This window comes from Schistocerca nitens, chromosome 6 (assembly GCF_023898315.1).
Source record: "Schistocerca nitens isolate TAMUIC-IGC-003100 chromosome 6, iqSchNite1.1, whole genome shotgun sequence".
NCBI lineage: Eukaryota > Metazoa > Arthropoda > Insecta > Orthoptera > Acrididae > Schistocerca > Schistocerca nitens.
The window spans coordinates 370,715,967-370,741,048 of record NC_064619.1 but is presented as its reverse complement, the minus strand read 5'-3'; the positions used below and the strand labels follow the sequence as shown (position 1 = coordinate 370,741,048).

The following is a 25,082-nucleotide window of genomic DNA, read 5'->3' as shown; positions in this document are numbered from 1 at the left end:
GTGTCCTCCGCCATGCACGGTGTGTCGCTTGTGGAGTATGTATGTAGTTGTAGATGGGCTCAATAAGCGGACAGGGGCGGAGCTATAGCAGGAGTCATGAACGATGGCTCTCGAGTTTAGGCTTGTTCTGCGCACCTACATCACATATGCTCCGACAGCCAATGGGCGTTCAGTATGTTCTGAGCGCTCTGATATGAATGCCATAGCTAATGCGAGCATTAAACGTGATCGTAGCGAGTTTTGCTGGGAGTTGTCATCGCTGATTGTCGTGGTAAGTGATAAATTCTGCATGTAAGCGGGAGACATAATTTGCCGGATATATGCTGTCTTCAAACGGAAAGCACGCTCATGCGCTTACCGCAACTGTCGCTTGGAATCGTCAATAATGCAATCCCCGTCAGTGCCTCAACATGCGCGAACCGCCATCGTTCGCGGATCGGACTATAGTACTCGTGCTTGCCCAGAGGGTTAGCGAGCATCAGGTGTAGAACGTTGGATGGGAAAAAAAACCACATGTCGCTATTGATGTAGGAAACGCAACAGAATGATCCGAACGTAACCTGTTTAGTTTCGCGTTCCATCGACAAATAACAGAGGTGTTCCGTCCTTTTTGCTTGTGGTTCAGATACATCATGATGCCCAAACTCGAACTCAGATATCGTTGCGTGGTACAGTACGTTAACTTGCGCTCTCTGGATGACTCCGCGCCGCCAACACTCATCACAGAGGACAAGGAAAAATCCACTCACAGCATTACACAGACAGACCTTGGTGCCATTCATCCCTAAAATTACGGCTGCCGCAGTACTAATCTCACCTTCCAACAAAGGGTTGCGATCATCCTGACTGACGCTCAGGTCTAACATTTGCCCTAATATGAATTAGTCTTATGCAGCGGCCCGAGTATGACATGCATGCCACAGCCCTCGAACCCAAGGCGATGAGTAAGTGCACATTCCTTGGACTACTGGCGCCAACAGTGGTACACGGCTGACAATTCACGCCCAGGGTACTGGCAGTTTTCTGAAAGACGATCCAGTATTCCACAGGCAGTCAAAATATGCTCCCTGAGTAATACAAATTCTGCTCATCGACGACGTACTGATGTATCTACTATGTTTACTGGCCCATAATGTTACCGAAAACAAGAGATCTTAATTTCAGCTATTCATACACAGTTTTAATGGCTTCAGCTTTTCCTGACGATACGTAGAACTTACTCCGTTCATACCGCGGCTCGTGGAATGGTTCAAATGGCTCTAAGCACTATGGGACTTAACATCTGAGGTCATCAGTCCCCTAGACTTAGAACTACTTAAACCCAACTAACCTAAGGACATAACACACATCCATGCCCGAGGCAGGATTCGAATCTGCGACCGTAGCAGCAGCGCGGTTCCGGACTGAAGCGCCTAGAATCGCTCGGTCACAGCGGCCGGCCTCACGTTTATAAGACACTAATTTAGGACATACAGGGTTATTCTTATTAACGTGTAAAACTTCCGAAGCGACTTGGATGATGCTGAGACAATTAGTATAATATAAGACACATGGTGTCACAAAGACACATGGTGTCGGGAAAAACCCGCCTAGAACCGCTCAGCCATAGAGGCCGGCGGGCTCGTGGAATCATTGTCTTTGATGTCTTCTGTCGGTGACGCAAGCAAATTTGGGGGTTTCTGCGCCACATCTGTTAAAATTTTATTTTCCCTTTCCTTCTGGTGTACTTCACGATCGATGTAGCCAAGGCTGTCACTGAGATACGAAGCAGCAGAGCTGCGCAGTGGCTCTGTCTCAGTCGGTCGGTGTTTACGCAACAGCACGTGACGTGGCGCCCACTGGACAACCGCTCGTTTGTAGAGCGGCGCCAGGTGACTCGTTGGCCTCGCGCGTACCTAAGCTGCAGCTAATCCCGTTTGCTACGAATTCTGCACAAGGCACTCCGTGTGCCGAGATTCATGAGCGACTGTAGTCCTTTCGTACCAGGATCTGTTTGGAGCATCATCTTCTTCCAGGTGGAGACTTGGAAACTGCATGAACCAATCTCAGCATGAAATGCTTATTTCGTTTTTCCTTCCTTATTGACATACAGCCACCCATCAAATATGCTTGTTGTAAGCCCTCCTACATTACGATATCTACGTGTGGTGTCCTCTGGCATGCGAGGATACCTACACAATACATCTCTTGCAGCAGCATAGGTCGTCTGTATTATTGGACACAACAACTGAAAATCTGCTACAAGATACTTAAACAAGAAACAGATTAGTAACAATAGGTTCAAAGTAATGTGTTAAAAATACTTGAAGACTCGTTAATTCACCTTATTTCTTAATGATTACTTATCATCATGCAGTGGTTACAGTTAACGAGCCGTTAGTCAGTAACCCTTCCAATAGTATAGAATAATATGTACAATTACGATAGGCGCCAAAATTGCATACTGCTCGCTGGTACGTCCGGACAAGAGTATTCATCAACAAAGTGTAGTGACAAAACACCGTTGGGTGACATATTCATACCGGCGATTTAATATCTTCGTCGACAAGGATTGTATTCATTATAACAGAGATGGAGTAATCAGGCAAAAATTACATAAATATGTCGACATTGCAATGGATACTACATAGTATACCACCTGAGGAGGAGGAGGAGATTAGTGTTTAACGTCCCGTCGACAACGAGGTCATTAGGGACGGAGCGCAAGCTCGGGTAAGTGAAGGATGGGGAAGGAAATCGGCCGTGCCCTTTCAAAGGAACCCTCCGGCATTTACCTGAAGCGATTTAGGGAAATCACGGAAAACCTAAATCAGGATGACCGGAGACGGGATTGAACCGTCGTCCTCCCGAATGCGAGTCCACCGGCATTACAGCGGGAAGTTCCTGATCCGTAAGTAATACATACATAAGTTGCATAGCTGTTCTTATTTAATTACCTCTGGCATGCGCGGATACCTACACAATACATCTCTCGTAGCAGCATAGGTCGTCCGTGGAAAAGAGAAAGATGTAGAGCCAAGTCTGATGCCGCAGTGGAGGTAGAAAACTGCCATGTCGTTTTAGCCAGAAAATTATTGCAAAACTTATTTGCTCGTGGGCTAAGGGATACTGAACGTTTTTTTCCTCTAGTCATTTCCCAAACAAGCATAGCCTGAGTATGTAACGGTTGTGGTTCCGTCAAGCTTAGAAAGTATATATGAATCCTTTTCAAACTACTGTTGAACTTTCGTTACATACTTCCAAACGATAGTCGTCTTTCTGTTTCCATGTCGAATAATCGTGATACGAAATCGTCCACAGTGTTCTATTTGTTTATTAGTTTTTACCAGGATGTTGCGTGTGTGGAGAGCATACGCCGCTCAAAAGACTTCTGCGGAATCCAGTTATTACGGTGGTTGCTCTATTACGCGCATATACGACTAGAATATTCCGAACGTTCGATGTACTGGGGTCTGCAGAGGACGGCGCTAAGGCGTTGTAACTAGTAAAACTAAAAAATGTGTTCAAAATAACGGCTGATGGTATATATGTATACAACAGTTCGACTGGCCACTGACCCTCATTCCATATTTTTATGATGTATTTACGATTACTGTGACATTTCTGAACACCAGAAATCTCCTTTGTATAAAACAGCAATGGTTCCGAAAACAAAGCTGAAGTGAAACTCAGATGGCTGGCTCTGTTCGTTCACAAGACCCAGCAGTAGGTACCGGCGCCCAAGTAGATGTCGTGTTCTTTGACTTCCAGAAGTTGTTCATACAGTTCCGAACTGGCTGCCGCCTAGTGGACAAAATACGAGAGTACAGAATATCAGACCCACTGTGTGATTGGACTGAAGAGTTTCTAGCAAACAACATAACATGTCATTCTGAACAGAGAGAAGTCTTCAGACGTAACAACTAATCGAGCTTGTCCCAAGGGAGTATTACAGGACCACTATATTCTATTGTATATATAGGTGGCCCCGTAGACAACGTCGGAAGTTCCATGATGCTTATCGGGGGTGATGGTGTACATGCAGAGAAGTCGCAACGCTGGAAAACTGCAGCGAAATGCAGTAAGACCAGCAGAGTCCTTATCCCCCCCCCGCCCCTCCTCTATCTTTGTCTATCTCTACTTTCTCTCCTCTCCTCTGTCGATTATCTCCTCTACCCCCCCCCCCCCCCTCTCACCGTCCAACTCCTCCCATCACTCTTTAACCATCACCTGCTCCTGCTCTCTCTCTGTCCATCACCTCCCCTCTCTCAGTCCATCTCCTTCCTTTCCCCCTACCTGATCTTGACAATTGTTTATTAAATGTCTTTGCGATCATTGGAATACGGGGTATAAGAGACTCCTCTAGCTGCTTCCAATAGTAGCTTCGATGACAGTATTTCGTATAGTTTTAATCTGCTAATGGATAGTGCTGTGTCTAGACAAGACAGTCTAGACACAAGGGAGGTAGCCGAAAGGGCACGCGTCAACTCAAGCCGTCTTGCGTTAAGTCTGAAACAGGATACGTGATGAAAGCTATAAAGAAAAGAACGGAGCTTCTCGTATACTTAACTTTAATTCTTTGTGGTACATTTCTCTTGATAATACAAGTGAGACTCTCTCCAGATATGGTTAATGGCGCCTTGCTAGGTCGTAGCCATGGACTTAGCTGAAGGCTATTCTGTCTGTCTCTCGGCAAATGAGAGAAAGGCTTCGTACGTGTAGTCGCTAGCAATGTCGTCCGTACAACTGGGGCGAGTGCTAGTACGTCTCTCGAGACCTGCCTTGTGGTGGCGCTCGGTCTGCGATCCTGACAGTGGCGACACGCGGGTCCGACATGTACTAATGGACCGCGGCCGATTTAAGCTACCACCTAGCAAGTGTGGTGTCTGGCGGTGACACCACAGATAGGATTACCAAGTTTCGGACTATTCAGACTCCGTAGTATTATTCTAATAATAATAATCCAATAAACCGTAAATATAACTTTTCTGTTTTCTGTTAAAACCGAATGCGAACAAGAAAACAAAACAGCACGTAGCTCTGCATACAATTTTTGTTGAAAAATAGAATATATACGGCAGAGACAATTTAATGGTTTAAAATGACTGTAAGATAGAAAACGAAACGGCAGCTGTCAAGAAGCACGCTGTCGGGCGTGATCAGTGTTTATTATTGTGTGTTGCTGTTACGTTTGTCCTGTGGGTATATAAAAACACGGGAACATTCGAATGCAATGTTGCCTGCAAATTTTAAAGCAGTCTGTGGCATTTATGAAGAATAGAACATTTACCTTTTATTTATATTTATCACACGACTGGAAACTGCTATTTTCATACAATATCTGTGAGTACGCGTACGGAGCGATTTAAAATGGAACGATGACATAAAATTAATCTCGGGTAAGGCAGACGACAGACTGAGATTCATTGGAAGAATCCATCAACAAAGTAAGTAAAAAGAAACTAAACTCCGCCCGAACAGGCCATGAAGACCCAATGGTACCGACCGGCCGCCGTGTCATCCTCAGGCCACAGGCGTCACTGGATGCGGATATGGAGGGGCATGTGGTCAGCACACCGCTCTCCCGGTCGTATGTCAGTTTCCGAGACCGGAGCCGCTACTTCTCAATCAAGTAGCTCCTGTTTGCCTCACAAGGGCCGAGTGCACCCCGCTGGCCAACAGCGCTCGGCAGACCGGATGGTCAACCATCCAATTGCTAGCCCAGCCCGACAACGCTTAACTTCGGTGATCTGACGGAAACCAGCGTTATTGCTGCGGCAAGGTCGTTGGCTCCATCAACAAAGGTAATAGCTTACAAAACTATCGTTCGACCAACACTCGAAAGATTGCTCGTCAGTCTGGGATCCACACTAGATAGGATTGATAAAGGAAATAGAAAAAGGCCAAAGAAGAACAGCACAGTCTGTTACAGATTCAGTTGGTAACCGAAAGCGTCACGGAGATATCCAATAAGCTCCAGTGGCAGACGGTGCAAGAGAGGCACTCTGCATCGCGGTATGGCCTACTGTTAATATTCCGAGCAATTGTTCTTCCCGCCAACCATACGAGACTGGAACAGGAAAAGGGGATGTGACGATGGCACAAAAAGTACCCTCCGCCACACACGGTAAAGCCGTTCTCACATGGGGCGTGTCTGTCATGGCGAAGCCCTCCAGACGTGGTGTCCATCGCGGGTTTGCAGCACAGTCCGAAACGACACGCTTCACCCCACGGAACGTGCTCCTCATCGTGATCTGCGAACTCAGTGCCCCCCAGCGGCACAGTTTCTTTACCAAAATGGACTGCCATAAAGTAACTGCGTTAACTCTGTTGACCATTGTCGAAGAAAGCTGAAGGGAATCGCGAAGAAGATTCTAAGCTTGTCGGTGGGTTATACAGCGAATAATGCTCTTCAACCATCTGACATAGGTACTAATAGAAGTTATTTGTTAACACAATTGACTCTTCATCACATCTGTGGTTTTGGAATGAATATAGTTAAAGTATGTAATCAGTTTGCGCATACATATTATCCACGCTCTCAATCTTGCATTGAATATGAATACCATCTCTCTGAAGCAACGTACTTCATCACATAGATTTCAAGCTCGAGATTCATTTCTTAATTTCATTAGAATCGAAGAGATTTTTATCTAAGCTGCTTACCATAATTGAAAAAGACGTTTACCGGGAAGATATAAAGATGAGGCAGTCAATAAAATTAAGAGATTGGTATATACATTTTACACGAAGTTTCATAACAGCAAAAAATAGCTAAAACTTTCAGTGTGTTATTTCTGTTTACTTTCGGACATAGACTGGCAGTTAGTTTAGAGTTCTGGCCACTGGGGAAACATTCCAGTCGTTGGCCTTTGCAAGAAGAATTGCAGCGAATACATTATTTATAATGAATAACATCGCCTAATGCACGTAATTTTCTGTTACATTAATAAGAAAGACACAGAATCCTTTAGAAAACAGAAGGTGAAAAAATTTGAATGGAGGTGGAAGCGAACTTCGTTTCGCTCCATAGCTCGCGAAGCTGTCAACTCTTCCCCTTGTAGCTCCTCCTTGCTCTCACCAATAACGCCTTCATCGGCCTGGTTCCTTTGCAATTTAAAGTACGACAGAATATGTGCCTCGTATAATTTTTTCATCATTTTTGTTTTTTAACTTTTTTCAATTCTTTTTTCGTCTGGAACTTGTTGAACTTAAACTAAATTCTTACATAATAAAATTATACTTCCTCTGTAGTGAAAATAAATTCATTTCTTCCATATAAGTGATTAAATCCTTTCTTCTTGAATGGAAGTTCACTGTATCACAGCGGTGTTTTGTGGCTGGACCGCAATACAGTTAAAAATATAAAACACAAAATTTTCTTCTTGTCGTAATTAAGAGACAGTTAAGATATGAATCTATTTAATTCTTTACATGTCTAAATTTGCATTTAAAAGTAGTACGTATGAGATAAACCTCAAGTACTCGTTGTATTTGGCGATGGTTACTTTGTCACCATTCCTCTTTTTGTCGAGCTTTTTTCCACGTTTTCCCCTGCTGCTTTTACGCAGGATGGATAAACAATAAAAACTGCCCTCTTATCCAATTATTATTGAGAATTTCTTGTTTTTCGTGAATGACGTAGTAGAATGAAACAATGTAAATCGTGCCAATGTACTGATCTTGGGCGCCCGAAACTCTTCGACGTCCATGTACGTTGTTTTCTTGGTGTCTGTTTCGTTAACATTCGTTAATACCAATCCCGCCGAGTTAAACTTTATCCATTTCCATGGTCCTGCAATTTTGGAGCAACCTACAGTTCGGTGTATAGCAGTGTCAACCGTTCCACAGTAGTGGCAGTCAGATGACTAGTCAGTTCTACTCTGTGCTATCGCGCAGATTTTTTTTACCAACTGAGCTTCGACGTGGCAATTAGGCCTCCGGGTATGGTATACACTGCCTAAGACTGTATCTACAACTGTCATTATTTGATCAACTGTCATTATTTAATACTTAACTGGGTTACATTGTTTCAAAACGACTCGCTTTTGATAGATCATCACTGTGACGTGTCTTTGAAACGGTACACTTTCATAGCACATACGTTATAACACTAAAAATGTCAAATACAGTAAGCCTTTATCTACTTATATGTAGTTATACGTTACTTTATTATAACAAATGTTAGCTAAAACGACACGTTTTCAAGAGATCCTCAATTTGGTGATGCTCTGAAACAACTTATATTCATACCACGTACTCTACAGTGAACAAATCTGGTGGTCTGTACTCCTGGTCACCAAACTGATTATCCGGTGTGTGGGGTGAAGCAAGTAGACAACCGTGGGAAGGGCGGCGCTGAGGGTGTGGTGTCACCGCCAGACACCACACTTGCTAGGTGGTAGCCTTTAAATCGGCCGCGGTCCGGTAGTATACGTCGGACCCGCGTGTCGCCACTGTGAGTGATAGCAGACCGAGCGCCACCACACGGCAGGTCTAGAGAGAAGTCCTGGCACTCGCCCAGTTGTACAGCCGACGTTAATAGCAATGGTTCACTGACAAATACGCTCTCATTTGCCGAGACGATAGTTAGCTTAGCCTTCAGCTACGTCATTTGCTACGACCTAGCAAGGCGCCATTACCAGTTTATATTCAGTGTAATAATGTCTAACAAGAGCGATGTTCTCCACTTATGGATTAAAGTTAAGTATTACATCAACTACGTACTTTATTTGCTACTAAAAATTCGCTTAACTGTTCCAGACCTCACGCCAGCCTGCGTGAGCTTAAGCGCGTGCCTTTCGGCTTCCTCTCATAGTGACTTGGCTGTCTTGCCAAGTCACAACAGAGGGTGTGCTGACAACTTGTATCTCGTGACGGTCATCTGCTATGGTAAAAAATGTCACAAAGAAGTGAGAACATCGCTCAGCGATCATGTATCGTAACGATTGCAACAAACTGTAAGAAACTGACCGAACGATGTTTCGGGCAACGAGTCTGTTTTTCTGTTTTTTCAGTTCTTAATAACCTTTTCAAAAACAGCCTTCTGGCCTTTATTGGCCTCTTTGGCTACCACGAATGGACAACAGGTCACACGCTCTGCTGTGACCTACTGTTTTGTGATGCAAAAGCTCCGACAATGCTGCATTCAGCTCTTCTTGTCGCGATGTACTCGCGCCTCAACTGCCTCCAGCCTCCGCAACGATCTGGAGAATTCTTCGCAACGCTGTTGCTTCAGCGGCACCTTGTAATTCATTGCCGTATGGTAATTGTCTATTAATTCCAATTCTGATCTGTTCCCGTTAGCCGGCCGATGTGGCCGAGCGGTTCTAGGCGCTTCAGTCTGGAGCCACGCGACCGCTACGTTCGGGGTTGGAATCCTGCCTCGGGCATGGAGGTATGTGATGTTCTTAGGTTAGTTAGGTTTAACTAGTTCTAAGTTGTAGGGGACTGATGACCTCAGATGTTAAGTCCCATAGTTCTCGGAGCCATTTAAACTATTTTTTGTTGCCGTTAAGTAATACGCTTGCTGTTTTGTGCATGAGTAATAACATTGGCAAAATTGATTTGAAAAGAAAGTCTAGTGTCAGCCACCAGTACTTTTTTCTGCAATTTGTTACTCAAATTTGTAATTACGTTTCCATGGCAAACTTCAAGTGCGTTTTTTTAACTGCGAAAACATTTTCAGTTCATTTAGTCAATGAGTATACCGAATGGCCAATTCTTTTAGCAAATAACACCATTTTGAAAATAAAAGAAAAATACGATACTCACACTTTGAGAATTTGCACCTACTTTTAAAATTAGCGGTTTATAGATCGACAGTTGCAATTTGTTGCAACAACATATCAAAAATAGGGTTTAAACATTTGATAATACACTACTGGCCATTAAAAATGGTACACCAAGAAGAAATGCAGATGATAAACGGGTAATATATTATACTAGAACTGACATGTGATTACATTTTCACGCAGTTTGGGTGCATAGATCCTGAGAAATCAGTACCCAGAACAAACACCTCTGGCCGTAATAACGGCCTTGAGACGCCTATACCACAGTTCATCAAGAATAGTGACTGGCGTATTGTGACGAGCCAGTTGCTCGGCCACCATTGACCAGACGTTTTCAATTGGTGAGAGATCTGGAGAATGTGCTGGCCAGGGCAGCAGTCGAACATTTTCTGTATCCAGAAAGGCCCGTACAGGAACTGCAACATGCGGTCGTGCATTATCCTGCTGAAATGTAGGATTTCGCAGGGATCGAATGAAGGGTAGAGCCGCGGGTCGTAACACATCTGAAATGTAACGTCCACTGGTCAAATTGCCGTCAATGCGAACAAGGGGTGACCGAGACGTGTGACCAATGGCACCCCATACCATCACGCCGGGTGATACGCCAGTATGGCGATGACCAATCATGCTTCCAATGTGCGTTCATCACGATGCTGTAAACAGAACCTGGATTCATCCGAAAAAATGACGTTTTGCCATTCGTGCACCCAGGTTCGTCGTTGAGTACACCATCGCAGGCGCTCCTGTCTGTGATGCAGCTTCAAGGGTAACCGCAGCTATGGTCTCCGAGCTGATAGTCCATTCTGCTGCAACCGTCGTCGAACTGTTCGTGCAGATGGTTGTTGTCTTGCAAACGTCCCCCTCTGTTGACTCAGGGATCGAGACGTGGCTGCACGATCCGTTATAGCCATGCGGATAAGATGCCTGTCATGTCGACTGCTAGTGATACGAGGCCGTTGGGATCCAGCACGGCGTTCCGTATTACCCTCCTGAACCCACCGATTCCATATTCTGCTAACAGTCATTGGATCTCGACCAACGCGAGCAGCAATGTCGCGATTCGATAAACTGCAATCACGATAGGCTACAATCCGACCTTTATCAACGTCGGAAACGTGATGGTACGCATTTCTCCTCCTTACACGAGGCATCACAACAACGTTTCACCAGGCAACGTTGGTCAACTGCTGCTGTGAATGAGAAATCTGATGGAAACTTTCCTCATGTCGGTACGTTGTAGGTGTCGCCACTGGCGCCAACCTTGTGTGAATGCTCTGAAAAGCTAATCATTTGCATATCACAGCATCTTCTTCCTGTCGGTTAAATTTCACGTCTGCAGTACGTCATCTTCCTGGTGTAGCAATTTTAAAGGCCAGTAGTGTATTTTCCTAGTTTCTAAAAACATAATGAGAAATAAGAATTAATTACAAAAACTTGTGATTTGTGTTAAAAGAGACAAATTCCAAAAGTAATTACGAGCTTTTGAACATTGTTATTGTAGTTTGTGGAGTTTCTGAGGTTTAACAGCAAATTTTTGAAACTTTGACAGCTAAAAACTGTGACTTTTCTGAAAATTCCAAACAGTGAAAAAATTACCATCTTAGCCTTATCACTGTTTGGGCAGCATGCTAGTGCCTTTCAAACTTTTTGCAGGCACCGGAATAGGGGAACAGAATCATATCTTCAGAATAGTGGCCAGCTACGCCAGTCTCTACACGGCGAGGATGGTCACAAGCATCGGCTGAAACTGAAAATAATTATTCCACTATCAAGGAAGTCACACATAACGTAGCATGGTGCACAAGCTGTGAATCGTTACATCGATTTTTGAAATACTCTCCACAGAAATGGCGCTGTTTCCAGTCTCGTTGTTCACAACTGCAGATTTAATTTTGAGAAAAAAATATAAATTGGCAGATTTACGTACAGAAAGGTCACTTGTACATCATTTCAATTCTTCACTCCTTGGACAACTAAAAGTTTTTTTTCTAAGGCGTCGGGCTCGCTCTTCATAGTGATAAGGGTATTTCTCTGTGGAAAGTAGTCATTCAGTCTTTACTACGGTTATGTGCTTCTGAGATATGTGTTGTTCTTTTACGTGGCAAGAAAGATCGTTCCACTGAAAGAGCACAACATGGAACCGTCAGTATCAAAGCTGGTAATTTACACACTTCACGGAAACCTGAAACCGGGCTATGCTCTCTCATGTAAGCGCCTCATAAACATTCTTTAAAGAGAACTTGGATGAACTGTGCCGTACAATGAGTTCATTGTTCTAAGCAACATAGTCCAAAACATGGTCAGAAAATTTTATTTTGTAAATTTTGTAAGTCTGGGGGTAAAGCAGGAGAAAAAATTCCAGCTTGTCGAAAGAAGAGAATCTTTGTTCTGTCACGCAACTGTGATCAACTGTTTCAAAATAAAGAAGACGATAAATGTCCTCTTCTGTTTCATCTGAACGCATTCTCTTCAGTCTCTGTTTACAATTTGTCTCACAGTGTTGAGTCACAGAGGGTTTCCAAAAAATATAGAAAGTGTGTTCCCTGTCAAATTGCAAGAAAATTGACTGAAAATTTTTCAGCAAAACCAAAATAGCCTGAGGCTTCATCATTGCACCGCTGTCCCTGTCATCACTGTTATCCATGAGACTGCCAAAGAATAGTAATAGCCATACCTGTGTTTTTTTTTTTTTAATGTGTGGACCAATGTGGGTGAGAAATTTCACCTAGTTGGGGTAAGTGATGCCAACTTTTTTTAGAGAACGGGAAAAATGAAGAAATACCACTCAGAGTTTGCAAAAATATTGTAAATCTTTTATATTAGAGATGCTTTGTTGGAAAACCAGATTTAATACATGAGTAAAGAGAGCCGTCGGATATCTTGACAGAACATTGCTCTGCGTTGTGCAGGCCCTAAATATGACCGACCATTCATTACTGATACTCCATCATATGTTTGGCCCACCAGCTTCTCTGCAGTGGCAAATTCGTCAACCGCGTTCAACATGAGCAAACAAACTATTAGCGATTCTGTCTTCACTGAAATGAGTAAAACCAACGGATATTTCGTTCTCATTGCCTCTGTGAACATAACGTAAGTTTTTTTCACAGTTGCGATTTGCACATCATGCCAGGAGTTTCTTCCGAGTATTACGGCTACAAATTCTACCGAATTTATTTGCTGTTTTAGTGATTCCTTGACTACTTCAGAAAGAGTATTAATAACGTTATTTTACTTGGTTGCGGAAGTTCTTCGCAATACTGTAGGTATATTCAAGTGTGCTCTAACGTCATAGTTAATCAAAACATGTAGTAAGCAAGGTAATTACCTTTATTGGTTCAAATGGCTCTGAGCACTATGGGACTCAACTGCTGAGGTCATTAGTCCCCTAGAACTTAGAACTAGTTAAACCTAACTAACCTAAGGACATCACAAACATCCACGCCCGAGGCAGGATTCGAACCTGCGACCGTAGCGGTCTTGCGGTTCCAGACTGCAGCGCATTTAACCGCACGGCCACTTCGGCCGGCTAATTACCTTTATTAATGGAAACATCTGATTCATTATGTCTCGAAATGGGAGCTCTTATTTAGCTAAATAGCACACTGCATCACTGAGTCTGTCCAGATTTTACCTGTTCCTTTAACTTGTTTGCTGTGCTGGCTAATATTACTTCGGTGCTGTTCGTTTAATAAAATGTCAACTCTGTCGTTCTCAAACAATTTTAACTGAAAAAAATGACTGAATGTCGTTTCTTTAATACTGCGAAACAGAAAAAGTCTAGTGTAACGTTCTTTTTCGCCCTTAAGCGCTGCAACTAGGTTTGTTAATCGTGGTTTCGGCGTACCTTTTCTAACCACTTCTAGTTTTTCTTGAGGAGTTCTCATGGGAAAAGGTTTTTCTAGCAGGTGTTTCGAAGTCACAGTTACTTTCATTGTCTGTTCCGAATTGCAACAAAAACACTAAAAACAATCACACGTTTTTAACAAAACACTACACCGTATTTTTTATTATTACAAACATCTACAGTTAAAAACAAAAACCATAAACGTCTTAGGGAACGTGTCTGAAATTACGCAACCCCACGTGCGAAAGCGTCCTTGCGGGTAGAAGCGAGCGGTGCGATGCCATTTCCTCTAACGATGTGTGCGGCTACGCCACTCAACGCTTCCTCCTCCAGCAGTCTCAGCTTGCTAGGAATGGGAAAAACCGACGGTTAAAACCGATACTGGTATTTTAGTTCTGAATAACCGATGTTTGGTCTCCGTTACAACAGGCGTTTTATTTATTATTAATAACTGGGTAAGAAACTAAAATATCAATTAGCCATAGTAGCAGTGCTAAAATTTTTCGGTTTTAAATAAACCTTTTTTTAAAGAACGAGTAATTAATATATTCGTAAAATTCGCATTGCTTTGAAATAATGCGTTATTACAGAAAATGGAAAAAGCTGCCAGCGCTATTTTAATAACAATGCCGACAGAAACTGGCAGAAAAGACATGTCATATGAACTGGTACAGCATTGCTGACCACTGACGTACCTGTTACCGTGTTATTTACTGCACAAGAACTAAACATTGCACAGATGTCATACATATTGCATTTTGAAGAGAAACTCTGAAAGTTTTTTTTACAAACATTCGATATTTCGATATGCGAACCATGAGTAACCTGGCAGACGTCAATACGGTAATCGAATTCTTGCCATACCCGTACCAGCATGGCATCGTCGACTGTGGCAGTCGCTTCCCGTATTCTCTCGGAGCTCTGCTACATGACGTGTGTAGCGCGTGCCCCCGGACTCCAACCGCGTGCTGATGTAGTCGACGCCGTAGAGCTGCTACCGCCACAGCTCTCAGGGCAGAGTAGAGACTCGATGCGATATAACGTCAGTCCCCGTAGATTAACGGGAGAAAAAACCTGAAAAACTTCCGAAAAGGCGTTCCTCGCGTAGTCGTTGTATCTCAATTACAAGTCCTCAGCGTTTCCACTTACGCGAACTCGTATAATTGATGCTTTTTATTGTTAATATTGTATTGTTAATTGCACGGATTTGCAGTAGTTAATTCTTCTCTCGTTCGCATAGCACACACCACTGATTGCGAGGAAATATTTTAGTTAACAGTTTTTTCTTACGCTGTTGTTTCATTGCTATGGAATTGTTGTGCTGGTATGCAGCGAGATCCAGAGATACTCTTTGATTCAGTCTTTGTAAGATTGCGCCGTAATACTAAAATATTTTAAAGTTCACTTCTCAACTAATGACGTGAATATTTGCACTTCAATGAAATAGTCTGTCATGAGTAGTCGTTGATTTAGTTATTTATCAAACTATTTAATGATGTAGTCCACACCGGGTATTTAACTGGTAACGAACAGTTTATTGTTATTTTGTCACTAAATACTTATAACTCCCGCACCACACGCACACGGAATAGTTTAGTTAAGTCAGTCCGATTGAGTTGTAGTTTCTTGGCAATTATCGCAACTCAACACTTTAGCGTAATAGTTTTATCTTCATGATGTCGTGTACTTGGGTCCTACTCAAGACTAATTGCGTGTATTCTTTCGTAGAATGTTCACTTCTCCTTAAGGTCCAACTAATTTAAAGTCAAGTCCAATGTTCACTAATTCCGTTATTAGATTTCAATTAACCCGTAGTGCACGGTTAAATGAGTCTATCTGTCCCTGTCCCAGTTCACAAAATCAGTTTCTTAAGCCGTGAATCCTGACACGCAACAAACACTTCTAAACTCGAAAACAATCTCGTCACGATTCGCAATCTCAATAATTCAGATCAGAACTGCTCTCGTACGTCTGCACTGGATGAGTTCTAGCAAGCGACTTCTTCTGTGGAAGAGCATTGTAGGCGCATTGAATTTTTTCGTTGCGCTTACAACTCTCTTCCACATAAAAGTTATCTCTGATGACATTACTTTGGACTTAACTTTCGAGATATTAATTTCACATTTATCACATGGATATTTGTCCATTGCTGAAATACGATGTTTCTTCTTTCTCTTTCGCTAACAAATATGCTCAGTGGTGTACAATGTAGTCGTTGACAAAACTCTTTCGTGTTAGCTCATCGGCAAAGATGTCGTAACTGCCAAGATAACTTTCCCTACTTCATGTTCTTTCTTAATTGACTCTAAGGTGGTCGCTGGGGCGTTACATGTGGTAGAGGTGGTACATACGCCAGATCTTTTATGTGTCCCCACAGAAGAAAGTCACACGGAGTGAGATCTGGTGATCGGGGAGCCAATTTCATGACACAGCTGTCCCCTTCTGCAGCACGGCCAATCCATCGATACGACAGCTCCGTGTTCAGGTGCCCACGAACTTCACGATGAAACTGGGTTGGAGCCCCATCCTGCTGAAAGGTGAACGGAGAGTCAGATTGCATTTGAGGCATCAGCCATTGCTGCAACATGTCGAAGTAGGAATATCCAGTGACAGTGCTCTAGGCAAAGAAAAATGGCCCGTACAGTTTTCGACGTGATAAGGTACATTTACCTTTGCGGAATCACGCTAAAATTCAATGCATTCGTGTGGATGCTTTGTACCCAAGATTCGACAGTTATGCCTGTTCACTTTCCCATTAGTGCGAAAAGTGGCTTCGTCTCTAAAAATTCAGCGATCAACAGTGCCATCCCCGTCCTCATTCAGTTGTTGCAACTACGAACGAAACTCAAAACGCTTGTGTTTGTCGTCGTCATAGAGCTTCTGCACTAGCTCCAATTTCAATGGTTTCACAGACAGCTTCTGTCGCAGGACTTTCCATACTGTCATTGGAGCCATTTAGAGTTCACGGGATGCACGACGCACCGATTTCTTTGGACTCCTTATGAATGTCTCTTGTACGCGCTCCACATTCACTTCACTCACCCTGGGACGTCCGCTTCTCTTTGCCGGGCATAAGTAACCCGTCGTCACGAATTTGTTGTGGCAGTGGTAAATGGCCTTCCTTGTTGGTGGCTTCTTACCTTGCCTGGTTCTAAACACCCGTTGAACAGCTGTAGCACACTTGTTTTTGTCGAACTCCAAAACACAGAAAGCTCGCTCCGCACCTGAACGCGCCATATTTGCGACTATATAGCGCTGACTGTCGGCAAATTACCAAACTACGCTGTGGGGTATACATGAAAAAAAAAATCAGGGTTTCTCTTCGAAGTGACATATATATAATCTCTGTATAATGTTTGGTTCTTGTGCGATAAATGATTGAAAGTGTTTCCGGACTTCATGTACACCCTGTACATGCAATGTGCAAGACTTGCCCCATCTGGTCTGTATGGTAGTTTCTCATTGTTGGCGTCAGGCATCAGTTGTATTACAGAACGGCACCATCCACCGTCTGAAAGTACTTTACGAAGTGTGGTATCAATGAAGTACAATGCTCCATTTGCTTTAAAAGATTAAAAACGGGAGGAGCCACATCAGACTTTCAATATAATATAAGAAGGAAACTTAAATTTCAGGCATAGTGTACAATTAAATGGAAAGCAGCTGATCTGCTGCCTTGTCTACATAAAATGCCTTTATCTGCTTGTAGCCCTTGAAAACGTTCAAATTAACGAGAAAAATATTTTTCAACTTGAGCTTTCACCCTTTAACACTGAATATTTGTAATGTCTAAACAGGAGTATGACACCCGATTATAACATTGTTTTTTAGCAGAGTTTCAAAAGATTGAAGTCAACAGGAGAACACTGGTGATTTTTTTGTGCTAGTCACCCCGTTATCAAATTTATAGAAATGCAGCCAGCTGTGGACAGCTGTTTTCTTTTATTTACCTGTTTACTATTTTGATTCTACGTTTCTTGAAACTGAAGTAGTCAAAATTTTTCAGTCTCTGTTCGAATTCTGCGTTTCTCATAATAGGGAAATAATAGTGAAATCGGTTATTTTGAGCAGTTTTAATAGTACGGTTAAACTGGTGTTCAAAAGAAAATGGTATAACCGAAAATCGGTTGTTGCAAGGATAACCGCCATCCCTACAGCTTACCTGCTGCTGGGTGATGTTCCGTGTGCTCCCCTCTAACCACGCGTCAGATCACAAGAGGGGAGTCGCCCCGCATCACGCAGAGCGCGTGTCTGAATTCATTTTCAGTCATAGGTCGCAGTTAGTCGTACTCGTGTTCAATGTTAGCCGTACTGGTGTTCAGTAATAGACCAAAACACACTGCTGTTTCCCTGTCCTTCTGCTAATTATTTTCCAAAGATATCAGAAATAGAAGTATTCATAAAATTGACAAATTTTGACATAGAGTGCGATTCACGCCTAGCATACATTGATTATACGCCCATGGTAGTCTACGACAAGTCAGCGGTTGTGTCGCAATGGCTACGTGGGTTCACGTCAGATCACCGAAGTGAAGTACTATCGGGCTTGGCTTGCACTTGGATGGGTGGCCATCCGGTCTGCCGAGCGCTGTTGGCAACTTGGGTGCGCCCGGCCCTTGGTATGCAAATTGAGAGCTACTTGATTGAGAAGCAACGGCACCAATCACGGAAACTGACAATCTGGGAGAGCGGTGTGCGGATTACAGTACCCTCCATATCCGCATCCACTGACGCTTATAGGCTAGGATGACACAGCTGTCGGTCAATGCCGTTAGGGTCTCCCGAAACATATTTGGGCCGGCCGCTGTGGCCGAGCGGTTCTAGGCGCTTCAATGCGGAACCGCGGTGCTGCTACGGTCGCAGCTTCGAACCCTGCCTCGGGCATGGGTGTGTGTGATCCCCTTAGGTTAGTTAGGTTTAAGTAGTTCTAAGTGTAGGGGACTGATGACCTCAGATGTTAAGTCCCATAGTGCTTAGAGCCATTTGAACCATTTTTAGCTATTCGGACGGTGTTTACTTTATTTAGCCTACGATAAAGGAAACCACGAAACCGTAGTTAACTCAATACAGTATGCGGGTCCTCAGTTCCGCTTCTGAGGTAAAAACGATGTCGCATCTCTCTAGCAACGTCTCTCTCCACGAGGCAAAAATCTGAATACGAGATTCTTTGTTTTATGCTCCGCGTTGTAGTGAACGTGGAAATCCATTGTGTGCACATACTCGTCCACGTGCATTTTCACGTCCCGTATGAGGACGTCTAAGTTGGTTTGCAGAGTATAGTGTAGACGAACACTATTCGTCATTAAAATTGCGAGCATTTCGGTGCAACTGAAAAAAATAGGTCTTAGTAAGGCCATCTACATCTACGTTCTCTGTATAAGAAGAGATTACGAAGCGGGTTTCGTCTTGAGAAAGCAAATTTGAATGTTGGTTGTTTATGACAGTGGTGGCCAACCTGAATGAAATTTTCTGAGGGGGAGAAACTGTATGATTCGACTCTGTGTCAGTCACGCAACTAAATTATTTTCAAAAGGTCATTACTATTACGATAATTTTGTAAGACTCTAATAATAATTATGTTGTTGTTGTGGTCTTCAGTCCTGAGACTGGTTTGATGCAGCTCTCCATGCTACTCTATCCTGTGCAGGCTTCTTCATCTCCCAGTTACTACTGCAGCCTACATCCTTCTGAATCTGCTTAGTGTACTCATCTCTTGGTCTCCCTCTACGATTTTTACCCTCCACGCTGCCCTACAATACTAAATTGGTGATCGCTTGATGCCTCAGAACATGTCCTACCAACCGATCCCTTCTTCTAGTCAAGTTGTCCCACAAACTCCTCTTCTCCCCAATTCTGTTCAATACCTCCTCATTAGTTATGTGATCTACCCATCTAATCTTCAGCACTCTTCTGTAGCACCACATTTCGAAAGCTTCTATTCTCTTCTTGTCCAAACTATTTATAGTCCACGTTTCACTTCCATACAGGGCTACACCCCATACAAATACTTTCAGAAACGATTTCCTAACACTTAAATCAACACTCGATGTTAACAAATTTCTCTTCTTCAGAAACGCTTTCCTTGCCATTGCCATATGAGTTACAAATGATTACTTTAATAATGCGGTGGAGGTTACAGGTTCATCACACAGTCCATATATTGTGCTTTGTCCTGTACATGACCGTGAAAGTAATCGCGTCTGTGGCGGCAAGGAAGGGAACGCTTCTGTATCGGACTGGATGAGCGCGGGCTGTGCCGAGAGTGCTCCCGGCTCGGCTCAGGTGCGGCTGCCCGCGGCCGGTAATTGCACAGAGTGCGAGCGGTACGTGGCAGCCTAAGTGCGTTACTGGCCGCAGTCGCTGAAACTTGTTACCGACCCGTCACCTGCTACCCCGCCAGCTCCCATTACGTAACGCGCTATGGAGTTGTCTCACGGTACGCCGCTTTTCGTGAATATCGAGCAGCCGCGAGAGCTCGATTAGAGTTTCATTTGTTTTACTGTCCGTCCAGTAATCCTAACACACTGTAACTGGACGCAAAAGTACTGTTTTTCTTTTTATTTGATTTGTGGCGCTCATTGCTTAGTAGACAGCGTGTGCTATGCTCCAATGCTGTTCGAGCAGGGGAGGATTGCCAAGAGGGCTGAGGCCTGCTAGGGTAGTTCGTGCAGTTGCGCAAAGCCAATGTGCCAGGGTGGCGCAGTGGTTTGTGCATCTGCCTAATGAGTAGGAGTCCCGGGTTCGGATCCCAGGCTTGGTACAAAATTTCATTCGTCGCTTCAGTCTGCATATATACATCGTAGTTATTTGAGACTTGAAAAGATCTCTGGGGCCATATCGTTTCATTTGAATTAAACATACTTTTTAGCCCTTTAAGTGACAAAATGTCTTATCCAGCACGTCAGTGAAATAGGTGGCAGTATGTAGATTTTGAGATTAAGAAACACTAAAACTTATAAAGTTATTATGGATTTTCTGAGTCTGTCATGAGTTATGCGATAGTAAATATTAATACTAGTGAATCAAAAGCACAAAATCGATTCTGAAAAAGTTTGAAAAAAATATGTGCAGGACATTTGCGATGTCAACTTCTCTTACAAGGAACCCCTTGAGTGCGCGATCGCAAGTTCAGTCTTTAGTAAGGCTCATGTGCAAGTGTTGTGTTAACAGATATGACAAAAAAATATTAGCTCCTAATGAGTCACGACGTGGATCAGGAGGTCGACAGAAAATCGGTGTACGGGATGTGGAGAGATCAACTTCTGTGGGATATGTGTAGGCTATTACATTTCACAAAATAGACACTGTCGACATTCAAGAAATGCTCAAAACAAACCATAAACTAGCATCAGGAACATCGAATGAAAAATTGCGCGCTACAGTGATCACAAAGGTTCGCACCATCAAGATCGAAGGCAAAATCCCAGGGAGTTACAAACCGTGCAGGACATTCAGCTAGATATTCACTCGTAAAGAATGCATATAGAATCATATTGCTGTAACTGAATAGTTGCAAGTATCCCAATGCGAAACGGTCTGTCGTGGAACTTATCGTGAAACTGCGTATCTTTCAAGACGTAGCTGCAGATATTGCGATAATATGTTTCATAGGCACTGGAAAACAAACATCCAGAGGCAGAATTTGTCCAGTGGTTCCACGTGGTACTAATTGTAATGTCAGTTCTCTTAACGCCCATTTTCCCAATCCTGCTTGCTACGACGCTACAGCCTTTGCAAGATCACGCATACGAGAAAGAAGCTTAGGGCACAGAGCATCTCCAACTTCTTTCGGCATAATAAATAACTTTCCAACCATTACATTGTCCGCACAGTCGAGCGTATACATCACACATTCCAATGACTCATCTTGAAGAAACGCTAATATTTCATCTACCTCTTCTTTCTCAATTTGCGAAATTCCGTGGGCTTCCTTCTGACGAAATGTCAACTTCGGCAATTGTTACTGTATATATAATGGAGTGTTTGTTTTGTTTATCGTTGTCATTGCTCCGCTTTGTATCAACACCACTAACACTGTAGCACTGCTGTGGTATTCGTCGACTAAGCAGTTCAACTAAGCTCATGTTGTGCTCATCATCGAATACCTTTATTCCCGCTCCCTGTTGCCAGTAGCAGCCAATATTGTGGCTGCATGGTAGACAATATGTGGGCATCGAATGCCGTAAATATCATTGGCCTCACTTCGTCATAGATTAAGTGGTTCTTAATCAATATGTTCAACGCGTCCTTATTCTCTCGGTTCAAAACGTATTGCTAACTGTTTTCCTGCCGTTAGTAAAGTCTGTAGCAAATAAGCATCCTCTTCATCATCCATTATACACTCCTGGAAATTGAAATAAGAACACCGTGAATTCATTGTCCCAGGAAGGGGAAACTTTATTGACACATTCCTGGGGTCAGATACATCACATGATCACACTGACAGAACCACAGGCACATAGACACAGGCAACAGAGCATGCACAATGTCGGCACTAGTACAGTGTATATCCACCTTTCGCAGCAATGCAGGCTGCTATTCTCCCATGGAGACGATCGTAGAGATGCTGGATGTAGTCCTGTGGAACGGCTTGCCATGCCATTTCCACCTGGCGCCTCAGTTGGACCAGCGTTCGTGCTGGACGTGCAGACCGCGTGAGACGACGCTTCATCCAGTCCCAAACATCCTCAATGGGGGACAGATCCGGAGATCTTGCTGGCCAGGGTAGTTGACTTACACCTTCTAGAGCACGTTGGGTGGCACGGGATACATGCGGACGTGCATTGTCCTGTTGGAACAGCAAGTTCCCTTGCCGGTCTAGGAATGGTAGAACGATGGGTTCGATGACGGTTTGGATGTACCGTGCACTATTCAGTGTCCCCTCGACGATCACCAGTGGTGTACGGCCAGTGTAGGAGATCGCTCCCCACACCATGATGCCGGGTGTTGGCCCTGTGTGCCTCGGTCGTATGCAGTCCTGATTGTGGCGCTCACCTGCACGGCGCCAAACACGCATACGACCATCATTGGCACCAAGGCAGAAGCGACTCTCATCGCTGAAGACGACACGTCTCCATTCGTCCCTCCATTCACGCCTGTCGCGACACCACTGGAGGCGGGCTGCACGATGTTGGGGCGTGAGCGGAAGACGGCCTAACGGTGTGCGGGACCGTAGCCCAGCTTCATGGAGACGGTTGCGAATGGTCCTCGCCGATACCCCAGGAGCAACAGTGTCCCTAATTTGCTGGGAAGTGGCGGTGCGGTCCCCTACGGCACTGCGTAGGATCCTACGGTCTTGGCGTGCATCCGTGCGTCGCTGCGGTCCGGTCCCAGGTCGACGGGCACGTGCACCTTCCGCCGACCACTGGCGACAACATCGATGTACTGTGGTGACCTCACGCCCCACGTGTTGAGCAATTCGGCGGTACGTCCACCCGGCCTCCCGCATGCCCACTATACGCCCTCGCTCAGAGTCCGTCAACTGCACATACGGTTCACGTCCACGCTGTCGCGGCATGCTACCATTGTTAAAGACTGCGATGGAGCTCCGTATGCCACGGCAAACTGGCTGACACTGACGGCGGCGGTGCACAAATGCTGTGCAGCTAGCGCCATTCGACGGCCAACACCGCGGTTCCTGGTGTGTCCGCTGTGCCGTGCGTGTGATCATTGCTTGTACAGCCGTACACCACTGGTGATCGTCGAGGGGACACTGAATAGTGCACGGTACATCCAAACCGTCATCGAACCCATCGTTCTACCATTCCTAGACCGGCGAGGGAACTTGCTGTTCCAACAGGACAATGCACGTCCGCATGTATCCCGTGCCACCCAACGTGCTCTAGAAGGTGTAAGTCAACTACCCTGGCCAGCAAGATCTCCGGATCTGTCCCCCATTGAGCATGTTTGGGACTGGATGAAGCGTCGTCTCACGCGGTCTGCACGTCCAGCACGAACGCTGGTCCAACTGAGGCGCTAGGTGGAAATGGCATGGCAAGCCGTTCCACAGGACTACATCCAGCATCTCTACGATCGTCTCCATGGGAGAATAGCAGCCTGCAATGCTGCGAAAGGTGGATATACACTGTACTAGTGCCGACATTGTGCATGCTCTGTTGCCTGTGTCTATGTGCCTGTGGTTCTGTCAGTGTGATCATGTGATGTATCTGACCCCAGGAATGTGTCAATAAAGTTTCCCCTTCCTGGGACAATGAATTCACGGTGTTCTTATTTCAATTTCCAGGAGTGTATATTCTCCTTCACTATTTACAACAGTCTCCAACGCTGGGGTAACTTTTCGATTCCGCGTCTGTAGAAATCATGTGGTTTCGAGGCGAAGAACTCGTTGAGCCATGTTTGGAGCGCATTTTCATCCGGGAAGAAAGTTCCTTGGAGGCTGTTCGATAGAGAGCGGAGAAGGTGAAAATCTGAGGGAGCAAGATCAGGTAAATAAGGTGGGTGCGGAGTGACTTCCCAATCAAACTGCTGTGTGGTGTTCATTTCCAGGCTAGCAGAATGCGGGCGGGCGTTATCGTGGAGTAGCATCACTTCACTCAGCCTTCCTGGTCGTTGTTCTTGGACTGCGTCTGAAAGACGTCTCACTTGTTGACAATAAATGTCAGCAGTGATGGCTGCACCTCGGGGAAGAAATTCGTAGTGTACCACATCGTCGCTGTTCCACCAGATGCATAACATTATCTTTTGTGGATGCGCGCAAATCTTGGTACGGGGAGTTGCTGCTTTGTTTGGGCTCATCCATTCCTTTCTTTTCCTTATGTTAGCATAAATACACCAATGGTCGTTAACAGCAACGATACAGGGTAGGAATGGTCGGTGTTGTTCACCAGCCAGTTGATGACGAGCAAGCAGAGAAGCACGTATGGCGACCCATCGATTTCTGTGATTTTGGCTTAGAGCATGCGATACTCATACACCCAATTTTTGAACCTCCCTCATTCCACGCAAATATCGCACGATGTCAAATGATCACATTTCATCACATTGGCCAGTTCTCAGTACAATGACGTGGATCATTTGAATTAATGCGTCTAAACGATGTTCAAACCCCGAAGGTTACACGAACATGTAGAGTCACTAATGTTAAAACGATCCTACTTAACGAGAAACCACATCTTGTCATGCTCTGCCCCACAGCATTACCCCCATACACGGCGCAAATGTTTCTGGCTGACTCCGCTGCTGTCACCACTCCTTTGACCACCTCAAACAGAAGAATATGTCGGAAACGTTCTGATTTTCTAGTGTCCACGGCTCCACTTACTGTCTCCAAATGACAAAACGGCATGTAAACATAGCCGCGAGGTCTAGGGCGTCTTGTCACAGTCCGTGCGGCTTCCCCCGTCGGAGGGTCGAGTTCTCCCTCGGGCTCGGGTGTGTGTGTGTGTGTGTGTGTGTGTGTGTGTGTGTGTGTTGTCCATAGTGTAAGTTAGTTTAAGTTAGAT

General features: G+C 44.5%; 1 protein-coding gene and 1 pseudogene across 1 annotated transcript in view; one reads left to right on the top strand and one right to left on the bottom strand.

Moving 5' to 3' along the window:
- LOC126263052 (uncharacterized) overlaps positions 1-25,082 on the top strand; it is a 553,641-nt gene that overhangs the window by 270,107 nt on the left and 258,452 nt on the right. The window lies entirely within an intron of this gene.
- Positions 5,653-5,770, bottom strand: LOC126263764 (5S ribosomal RNA; annotated as a pseudogene).